The sequence below is a fragment of the Lissotriton helveticus genome, chromosome 4_1 (genome assembly GCF_964261635.1).
Source record: "Lissotriton helveticus chromosome 4_1, aLisHel1.1, whole genome shotgun sequence".
In the NCBI taxonomy this organism is placed as follows: domain Eukaryota; kingdom Metazoa; phylum Chordata; class Amphibia; order Caudata; family Salamandridae; genus Lissotriton; species Lissotriton helveticus.
The window spans coordinates 160414838-160426913 of record NC_136063.1 but is presented as its reverse complement, the minus strand read 5'-3'; positions in this window follow the sequence as shown (position 1 = coordinate 160426913).

Below are 12076 nucleotides of genomic sequence, written 5' to 3'. Positions count from 1 at the left end.
GGGCCGGTAATCCTTAACCCCTGTCCTTGGCCACTTGGTTTTAGGGAGGGGTATTACTAAAGCGCTCCGAGTGGTACCCAGCAATTCCCAAGCCTCATAGGCATCGTCGTATAACCAGACCAGATGCAGTGCGAGTAGGTTTGAGTAACGATGGTAGAACTCAGCTGGGAGACCATCCGGTCCTGGCGTCTTACCAGGTGCCAATGCATGGATGGCAGCCTTAATTTCTTGGAGGGTGATATGGTCCCCCAATTCCTCCCGTACCTCATCTTCCAACACCCGGAGTGGCAGCAGTTCCAAAAACTTCCTCACCGCTGAACAAATAGCCATAGTCGGGGCCACATATAGGCGTTCATAAAATGTTAAAAAGGAATCATTAATCGCCTCCGGACTATACAATACCTCACCGTTATCCAATCCAATTTGAGTGATGGGAGCCTCAAAGTTCAGGCTTAATTATCCTAGCTAAAAGACGGCCTGCCTTCCCTTACTCTCTCTGTACTTTATCGAGATACTCATTCTAGTCATAACAACGCAAACGCCCAAGGACCTCTTCATACTTTGCTCCCACCTCCTGTAACACCACACGAGCCACGACTCCCATACCCTGGATGTTATGTAAACTGCGGATGCTCCCCTGTAGATCAAGTAGTTCCTGACGAAGTTCCCTGTAAACACCAGTCGCCTGTCCCAGGCCGTGGCCCCGCACCACCACCTTGAACGCCTCCCATTCCACCTGAACCGAGGAAGCAGAATGGGCATTAATAGGAAAATATGTTTCTAAAAGTGTATAGAGCGAAGTACAAAACAGGTAGTCATCCAGCATTGCCGGATTAAGCCTCCAGATGGGGACTGGGGATGCCGTTCCAAGGGTTGATGAGTCATTAACGGGCTATGATCTGATAATGTATGGCCCAGGTACTCTGTATGCACTATGGTGCTAGTAAAGGCAGGGAAACACAGGAACATATCGAGACGCGTTTGGACTTGGTGTACCGGGGAAAAGAAGAATTCCCTGCAGCTATCATGTTGCAGTCTCCATATGTCTTCGAGTACCCAATGTGCTATCCAAGCGCGGAACCCCGAAGCAGTTCAACGCGTCGGGGATCCCATGAGGGGGGGTGTGAACGATCCTCCGCTACATCCACAACACAATTGAAGTCTCCACCAAGGACCAGATTGCCTCGCAGGCCACCCGCCATTACAGCCTAGAATGAGTCCAAAAAGCCACCCTGGTCCTGGTTGGGAGCATAAATATTAACACGGATAACCTCGCGCCCACCAGTCTCCCCACAACTAAAGCATATCGACCCCCCCCCTCGTCTAGCCACGATCTCTCAACTGCAAAAGGAACCCCTGGCTTCACCCAGATCAACACCCCCTTGGCAAATGCTGAATAGGTGGTCGCAAAGACCTGACCCCTCCAGTGACGTTTGTTTCCCAGATTCTTCTCTGTTTAAGTGCGTTTCCTCCAAGTATCCTACATGAATGCCCCTACGCCGCAAGTATGAATAAATGTTGTGACGTTTTGCCATGGACCCCATCCCCCTAACGTTCCACTAGGAACCGTATGACACTCTGAGCCCCTGCCATTCCTGTTGAATCATATCATGTAACATTCCTGAAAGCAGGCCCACCCCCACACCTTCCTCTACCACATAATGTCCCATCCCTCTACAAACATACCAGGTCATAAAAACAACAATCAAAAGACCCATATAGTGGTCAACTCCCCGACTCCAGGGCAGTCTAACAACGGTCAGCCGCCCAAACATCCTGTGAAACAGTGTGTACCAAGTGAGGCCTTAGACCAGTTCGGCGCTCAAAGGGGGTTGGTGAGGCAAGAAAAGACAAAAGAAAGCGAAGGGAAACGCTCTTACCAAAGAGAGCGCAACAGCCTCTCATATGGAAAGGCAACACAGGGCCAGAAATTAGCAACTTTCAGACAGCGGCCCTCGGAGTAGCCCAGGCGCCCTAGCTTACCAGTCACATCAAATGATATCGTCCTTGGTGTTAGGCGTCCCCACAGACAACTATACACTGCCCCCTGTGAGAAGTGTCTGTTTCTATGCCATCTGTCTCTCTGGTGGAACTGGCCACTGCCTCCGGAGCCGAGCTCTATGTCCGCATTAGTTCTGTCACTGCCTGCAGCACCTCGGCCCTCTCCTTTTCAGTTTGTGATAGGACGGTTTCTTGGAGGACGTCATCTCAGGCGCTTTTCAAGTTCCATAGGCCTCCGTCCAGCACCTCCAGAGTCCACAGCCCCAGTAATCTTGCCTTTGTAGGTCTCCAACCAATCCCACGCATCTCTAGGGCAATCAAAATAATGAGTGGTTCCCTCTAGTAGGATAAGGAGTCGTGCCGGGAACATCAGATTGTTGCAGCCCCTCACCTCTCACCGCCCTCTTGACCTCCAAGTGGGATGCCTGTTTCCTCTGCACTTCCAGTGTATAGTCTGGGAAGAGAGAGACCTTACTATTATCCGCAGCAAAGCGGCCATCTGCTCGCTCCTTTTGCAGAAGAAGATCTCTGTCGTGGAAATGGAGCAGACGGGCAACCACCGGGCATGGGATCTTCTAAGGGCCGAAGGCCTGGTGGGCACTCTATGGGCCCTCTATAGCGTGTAGAAGGAGGAAAAGCCCTCCGGCGCCACTACAGTCCGAAGCCAGTTCTCCAAGAAGGACACCATGTCGCTACCTTCCGACCCATCTGGAAGGCCCAGGACACGGATGTTGTTCCTCCTGTTGCGCCCTTCAGCATCTTCTGCTCTACGCTCCAGCTGGTCCACTCTGTCCATTGTGGTTCTGTGAATTCTGAACCCGTTTTATAAATATCATGGTCTCGCTGCGAGTTTGATAGTAGCAAACCGTAACTAGCGAGTATGACAAGTACAAGTGATCCTGTTATATTAGACTGACAGATTCACTACATATTTGGAGATTTCGTTCCGAAGCATGGGTTCCATTTTGTGCATGGCAACCATTTCTTTGATTGCCCTCACATAGGCTGTCGACTGCGGCCGAACGAGTCCCTGGTACACGTACACGTTAGCACGAGTTTGCGTTGACTTTTGGATGAACCAAGTGAACTGACCTCGTTGCCTGAAGCTGACCTTACTGAACCCGTTCCCTGCCCGATAGACCCTCCTGAGGCGCAGCCGGGAGTAGTAGGAGACAGAGGAATCACTGTTTTAAACTTAAAAATTGTATTTTTTGCCACTTGGATTTTAATTCACTCACCCCTCCTGGGACATAACCCCTGTGTACAGGCACCCTTCCACGCTGAAAACAAGCGCTGGTAAGGGCGAAATCGCCGCTTTTCCGCCTTCTAATCTCCCCTCGCCCTGATTGGGACACGCCCACTCAAGGCCACGCCCCTCATCTCAAGCTATAAAAACGCGCTGAACTACAAGCAAGTTAGATAACTTGGACCCTCCTGAGGCGCAGCCGGGAGTAGTAGGAGACAGAAGAATCACTGTTTTAAACTTAAATTTTTTTATTTTTTGCCACTTGGATTTTAATTCACTCACCCCTCCTGGGACATGGCCTCTGTGTACAGGCACCTTCCACGCTGAAAACGAGCGCTGGTAAGGGCGAAATCATCGCTTTTCCCGCCTTCTAATCTCCCCTCGCCCTGATTGGGACACGCCCACTTAAGGCCACGCCCCTCATCTCAAGCTATAAAAACGCGCTGAACTACAAGCAAGTTAGATAACTTGGACCCTCCTGAGGCGCAGCCGGGAGTAGTAGGAGACAGAAGAATCACTGTTTTAAACTTAAAATTTTTTATTTTTTGCCACTTGGATTTTAATTCACTCACCACTCCTGGGACATAACCTCTGTGTACAGGCACCCTTCCACGCTGAAAACGAGCGCTGGTAAGGGCGAAATCGCCGCTTTTCCCGCCTTCTAATCTCCCCTCGCCCTGATTGGGACACGCCCACTCAAGGCCACGCCCCTCATCTCAAGCTATAAAAACGCGCTGAACTACAAGCAAGTTAGATAACTTGGACCCTCCTGAGGCACAGCCGGGAGTAGTAGGAGACAGAAGAATCACTGTTTTAAACTTAAAAAATTGTATTTTTTGCCACTTGGATTTTAATTCACTCACCCCTCCTGGGACATAACCTCTGTGTACAGGCACCCTTCCACGCTGAAAACGAGCGCTGGTAAGGGCGAAATCGCCGCTTTTCCCGCCTTCTAATCTCCCCTCGCCCTGATTGGGACACGCCCACTCAAGGCCACGCCCCACCTGTCCCCTCCCTACAAAACATGTGCATGTACCGGAGGCGCAGCGGACGAGCGCAGCGGGCGTGACGATTGCGCGCCGAAGGTGCGCATAAGGCAAGCTCGTCTGTGCTCGTCCGTGCCGAGACCGGGCCTAGGGCCACCCCCCCTTCATCCCAGGCCACAAAACTCAAGCATTACAGCGCAGAAACCCTTCTGGAATTAAGACCCCATGGCAGAGATTGCTATCAGCCCCAGTTTCACGCAGAAAACATTCCATTTACTTGTCCCTCCTGTCAATCTACGCTCAAACCTAAGCCGCCCCCAGACCAAACACACGAGTACCGCATGTTCCTGCTCAACTGCAGATCCCTGCCCAAACACAGGGCAGAATTTGCACTGTTGCTGGAAGAACGTCTGCCAGACATTGTTTTCCTGACAGAAACATGGCTGGCTACAGACTCGGACCCTGCGGTCGTCACAGCCCTCCCTCCCGGCTACCAAATCATTCGGCAGGACCGCCCTGAGGGTAGAGAAGGAGGCTTAGCAATTATTTATAAAAAACAATTCCTCTGTCGAGTAATCCCAGAAACCATTCCTGACTGCGAGAGCTTAGCCTTCAGCCTCGAACTCTCCCCTAACATCTGCTTCACAGGAACTCTAATCTACCGCCCCCCCAGGTCCTCCCAAGCAATTCCACAATCTCCTCGCTTCGATTGTGGCTGAACGCATCAGCACTTCCTCGAACTTCACCCTGCTAGGTGATCTCAATTGTCACTTTGACTCCTCAACCGATCACACGGCATCCATGCTGATAAATGACTTAGCAGCGCTGCAGCTAACCCAAATCGTCAGGTCCCCCACTCATGTCAAGGGCCATCTGCTGGACCCAGTGTTCAGCAATTGTGCAGATCTGGCATCAAGTCCTCCAATCCCCCTTCCATGGACTGACCACTCACTAATCCCCTTCACCTGGACCACATCCAAACCCCCAACCATCAAACCCACAGTTCGAATAGCCAGAGCCTGACCCCGCCTTCCAGTTGATAAATGGAGACCAAACTCGCTAGCAACCCTCCTCTCCTTAACAAGGATCCCTGCTTAGCTAACCAGACATATGAAGACTGGATCACCCAAACCCTTGACAACATTCTCCCCAAAAGAAAAACCACTCTGAAACGCTCCCACAAAACTGCACCCTGGTACTCAGAGGCCCTTAGGGCAAAGAAACGCCTATGCAGCAAAGCTGAAAGGAAATGGCGTCTGGACTTTGCTCCAATGGAAAAAACCCAATACCGAACGCTACTTAAAGAGTACAAAGAAGAAATCAAAATCACTCAAGCTGCATATTTCTCTAACAAAATCATTTCAGCCAAATCAAAACCAAGGGAGATCTTCCAAATAGTAAAAAATCTCACTAAGCTACCACCCAGCCTGCCTGAAACCAAATCCTCAGAACACTGCAACAAGGTAGCAGCCTTTTTCCATCAAAAAGTTGACAAAATCTATGCCTACTTCCCCCCCCCTGGCCGCCCCCGTCCCAGCCTTGACTAACACAGTCCTGACACACCCCTTCCCACAGCCTCCTTCCACACTGGATCACTTCCCACCCCTAGATCTGGTGTCCCTGGAATCCGTAGCCCAGAATGTCAAATCTGGCTCCCCTAACGACCCAGCTCCACCAGACATTATAATGTCGGAATGTCTGACAAAATATCGAGATTCACAATATCGACGTACAAAAATATCGGAGCAAAAATATCGAAATCAAAAATATCGGGTTCCTATACTTAACTAGATATATACACAAATATCGATTTTTTAATATCGATATACAAAAACATCGTTTACTTTTATATCGACTACATTAACATCGGAAAACAAAAATATCGCTATCTACAAAAATAACGACATTAACTATAATATCGACATCAAAAATATCGTGCACTTCAATATCGCATTATCAGCTATATCGACTTTTTATATGATCTGTTTGCATAATTAATTAACGTTTTATATGTGTTCACATCTAAATAAACACACAATACTTAAATTAATACTATAGACACACTATTAATTTGTCAAAAATATCCTATTGGTATAATTATATCACCTACACATATAAAAATATTCTATACTACTTTGTATAATTTTATAATTTGTTTTTGTTTTTCACTTCTATTACAAAGTAATCACAACTGAAATTCAAATATACTAACTAACCAATCACAAACCTAATTTTTTAAATAAACCAATAGCAAAGTAATTACTACTGACACTCCCCTATATAAACAATTAAAATCTAAGCACAAACTACTTGCCAAAAGTCACTGAAGGAGATTCATCTCTATCCGAATTGCTGCACAACAACTAGAAGAACCAGACTATCAACCTACTATCACATCTTCTAAGTAAGTAAATAAAATAGAAAGTGCATTATTTGCTAATACTACTTACTTACCTGCTAAATACCCAGTGCCCCTTTGCTATTCATACTACTTAACATGCTAAATAATTATATGAAACTATTTTTTTTAGATACAACGAGTACTGAATATTCTACTCAAAATAACTGTGAACAAACCCTAGGAATACAGATTCTAATAACTATGTAAGTAATTTCACATTGATTCATTATGTGCACATAAATCTAAACACACAGAAATAATGACTTTTGCCCCACATATTTCTTTTTTTCTGTAGATTCTACTACTGAAAACTGCACTACTAATGAACTAAGGACATCAGTACTATTTCTCCAATACATTTTACTACGTAAGTATTATGCAACTGAAATAAATGTGGAAAAACAATACTAACATTTAGAACTGTTCTAATTATGTTCTATTATATATTGTTTATTTACAGAGCAAACACAACGAATAGATATACAGACATAATACAGAACTCCACATTCTGAATAATACAGATAATAATCACAAAGTAAGTATATTAAAGAACATAATTACCAGATAATCTATTAAAAAACATACCAACATGGTGATTATTCTAATACATATGTTCCTTTTTTATTTAAGATAACACTACAAACTACTCTCCAGAAGCTGAAGAAACAACTATACTGGCAAAGACCAACCTAAAAAAATATGTAAGTATCTTCACAATGTGAATCATGAAGATACACTTTTGTAGTAGAAATGAGCTCTAACATTGCAAATGTACCAAAACATTAATTAATAATATACTACTTTCATGTTTTTCATAACAGCTACAACAACATCACAAACAATTATCCCCAACTAAAGAAGCAAGCAGCTCCTAATTTTGCTGTAAAATCAAAAACACGTAAGTATAAACATTCCTACTTATCACTAACATAGATTATTTATCACATTTAATTTGACATTAACTATTATATATACATTTTATAGATATGCAAAGTACAAAATGACCAAAGGAGCCGAATTTGTGACCAGCCAGAAAGGAAAACTATTACTATGCTACATGGGTTACACTTATACACAAGAAAAGCAATATGGCATGCAAGTTAATTGGAAATGTTGTAAATATTATTCTAACAAGTGCTATGGCAGAGCAACAACTAAAGAAGCTACAGTACTGTATACTAGGGAACACAATCATCCACCTAATGTTACTGAAATAGAAGTTAGAACAGCTTTGGAAAATATAAAAGAAGCTAGTACAGGTTCCCAAAAGCAAACAAATGTCATTTTAAAAGAAGCCATTTCTAAAATCCCCAAAACTGCCACAACTCAAATGCCAAATATCCTCTCCTTAAAAAGAACTATAGCACGAACTAAAAAAGCTACTACTTCTACAACACCATCTCCCAGAACATATCAGGATATAAATTTAACTGCTAACCAATTAATAACTTTAAATAAACAACCATTTATAGTTTACGACAACGAAAACAATGACAAAAGGCTTATAATTTTTGGTACCAGTATGAATTTAGTTAAACTGCAGCAAAGCCAATATTGGATGATGGATGGAACATTTAACATCTGTCCCAAACCATTTTTCCAATTATACACAATACATGGCCTCTACCACAACTGCAACATACCTTTGCTATATGCACTATTACCAAACAAAAATAATTCCACATATATGGAGTTAATAAATATAATTAAACAAAAAACTAATGATTTTTCTCCTGAAAGTATCATTCTTGATTTTGAGCAAGCAATGCTCTCAACTATCATAAAAATCCACCCCCATACCTGCATTCAAGGCTGCTATTATCATTTAAACCAGTGTTTATGGAGACACCTTCAAAAAACTACCCTAAGTGTCGAATATGCTACAAACTCATCTTTTGCTTTCCAAATTAAAAAACTCATTGCACTTGCTTATGTACCTGAAACAGACGTAGCTGAACACTACAACATTCTTATAGACAGCCCCTTCTACAAACAAAATGAAGCTAAATTAAGTCCATTTCTGGACTACTTTGAAGACACCTGGGTAGGCAGACTCCACAGATCTGGCCACAGACGAAATCCCAAATTCCTCATACCCTGGTGGAACGTTTACAGAAGTACCCTTAACGGAGATTCAAAAACTAACAATGCAGTGGAAGGTTGGCACAATGCATTTGTACAATCAACTGGCAGAACCAAACCTACTCTAGAACATTTCATTAAATGCCTACAGAAAGAACAGAGCTACCAGGAATTTAGAATGGACCAATCTGTAACTGAACTTGTCCCTAAAACATCAAAGCAAAATAAACAAATGCACAAGTACCTGGAAGAACAAGTTAAACTTTACCCTAGTACAAAAGGCATAGAATACCTAAATATCATTGCCAAAACACTACTCTAATTAATTCCCAAAATGTTATAAAACACTAAAAGTATCACCTAAGTATGGAAAAATATGTAACGTGAGCTTCTAAAGTATTTAATGTATGCAATATATAGAGATATTATTATAATATATGCACACATTAAAACTAAATAGCAAGTAAAAAACTATTCCATAATAAAAATAACATTACCCACCCACACAAAATAAGAAAGCAAGGACTTACCAATCATGTTGTCAATCCAATAACCTCCTTGTCCACCAAAGTAATCCAGGTAGTGCCAAATTAACCCAAAAAAAAATGTAAAAATACAACTGTTCCAAAATTAAGACATCCACGTTATCCAGAGCCATCGAATAAGCATAAAAAACCCGAAAAAATTGAAAAATAGAAAGAATCGCTCCAGCAAAACCGAAAAATGTAAAGAAGTGTTTGTAAAGCAGTGTTGAATTAAACAAACAAACACTTCCTTTAAAAAAAAAACGGAACTTCCGATGTAGCGTACACCTATGACAAAAACATAGAAAACAGACATTCCCACCCACATTAATTAGCTAGTAATTAGGTACAAACATATTAAAATAGATTATTTCACTTGTAGATATACCGTAAAAGACTAAAATTCACTCTATATATAATGAGTTAACTAACTAACACTACGTGTATATACCATAAGTAATTATCTGTTTTCGAAATCTAAAACATACCTCCCTCACATTCAACAACACAAAATATAAGGTCACTAATCTCAAAACATCATTAAAATACACATAAAACATATAAAATAAACCTTACCTGAAGCGACGTGAAGTGTCTCCCAACCGCGACCTAACCCGGTTACAAAATAAAGCACCCAAATGCAATAAAATAGTCCCAAGTATAAAATATAATATATATACTTCACTAAATATGCAAAAATGAACATTAAGTTTCTATTATTGTAAAGAAATATTTACTTTAATCCTACAATGATTTGATTAACAAATATGTAAATGAATGTAATAAATAAATATTATGAAAAGAATAATATTTATATTAACAATGTCTAGAAATATAACTACATTGTCAAAAAATGTGTTAAAAATATGTGACTTACATAATAAATATTTTATGTATTGAAATAAAGTGTAAAAAATACTTTTGTTATTTCTACATTTCTTTATGAAATTACAATATGTAAAAGAGATAATAAATAATATTCATTTTTGTACAAAAAGTATGAAAATAATAATGCTTCTGTATAGTTGCTTATCATTGTGTTTATAAAATATGTTTATAAAACCAAATGTAATAAAAAGAATTTTGTAATGAAATAACATTTTATTTGTGAAACATAAATAAAAATAAGGTTTCTACAATCATGTTGAACTATTTGTATCATTATCTTACTATAATGTAACAATCTTATCAGAAATTTTGCACTGTATATTAAATGTGAGTATATGTTGGTCTCTAATAATTTAATTATTACTATACCAAATCCAGCGTACATTAAATTAAAACTGACCCTAAACCAAAAAATACCCCTTTACCCAAAAACCCAAAACTGACCCTGAACCCTAAAAATACCCCTTTACCCAAAAACTGAAAACTGACCCTGAACCCTAAAAATACCCCTTTACCCAAAAACCCAAAACTGACCCTGAACCCTAAAAATACCCCTTTACCCAAAAACTGAAAACTGACCCTGAACCCAAAAAATACCCCTTTACCCAAAAACCCAAAACTGACCCTAAACCCTAAAAATACCCCTTTACCCAAAAACTGAAAACTGACCCTGAACCCTAAAAATACCCCTTTACCCAAAAACCCAAAACTGACCCTGAACCCTAAAAATACCCCTTTACCCAAAAACTGAAAACTGACCCTGAACCCTAAAAATACCCCTTTACCCAAAAACCCAAAACTGACCCTGAACCCTAAAAATACCCCTTTACCCAAAAACTGAAAACTGACCCTGAACCCAAAAAATACCCCTTTACCCAAAAACCCCAAACTGACCCTGAACCCTAAAAATACCCCTTAACCCAAAAACTGAAAACTGACCCTGAACCCAAAAAATACCCCTTTACCCAAAAACTGAAAACGGACCCTGACCCCTAAAAATACCCCTTTACCCAAAAACTAAAAACTGACCCAGAACCCAAAAAATACCCCTTTACCCAAAAACTGAAAACTGACCCTGAACCCTAAAAATACCCCTTTACCCAAAAACTGAAAACTGACCCTGAACCCAAGAAATACCCCTTTACCCAAAAACTGAAAACCTGACCCAGAACCCTAAAAATACCCCTTTACCCAAAAACTGAAAACTGACCCTGAACCCAAGAAATACCCCTTTACCCAAAAACTGAAAACTGACCCTGAACCCAAGAAATACCCCTTTACCCAAAAACTGAAAACTGACCCTGAACCCAAGAAATACCCCTTTACCCAAAAACTGAAAACTGACCCTGAACCCAAAAACTACACCTTTACCCAAAAACTGTAAACTAACCCTGAACCCAAGAAATACCCCTTTACCCAAAAACTGAAAACTGACCATGAAACCTAAAAATACCCCTTTAACCAAGAACTGAAAACTGACCCTGAACTCTAACAATACTCCTTTACCCAAAAATAATTATTATTATGTAATTACAAAATAATTATTAATTAACAATAACAATAAAGTTAATATATTAGCACATTAGCTGTAAAGAAATAAATTTAATTATTAATATTATTTTTTCCAAATTAATTTACAATAAGTAAAAAATATATATTAAACTAAATGAAGCTAATTAATATAATTAACTAATTTATATTAATTAATTACCAATTAATTATTATTTAAAAATATGGAAAAAATTATATTAATTAATTAACTAATTAATAATAATTAATTAACACATATTTATTATTTAAAAATATATACAAAATTATATTAATTAATTAACTAGTTAATATTAATTAATTACCAATTAATTATTATTATGTAATTACCAATTATTTATTATTTAAAATGATGTCCAAAATTATATTAATTAATTTACTAATTAATAATAATTAATTG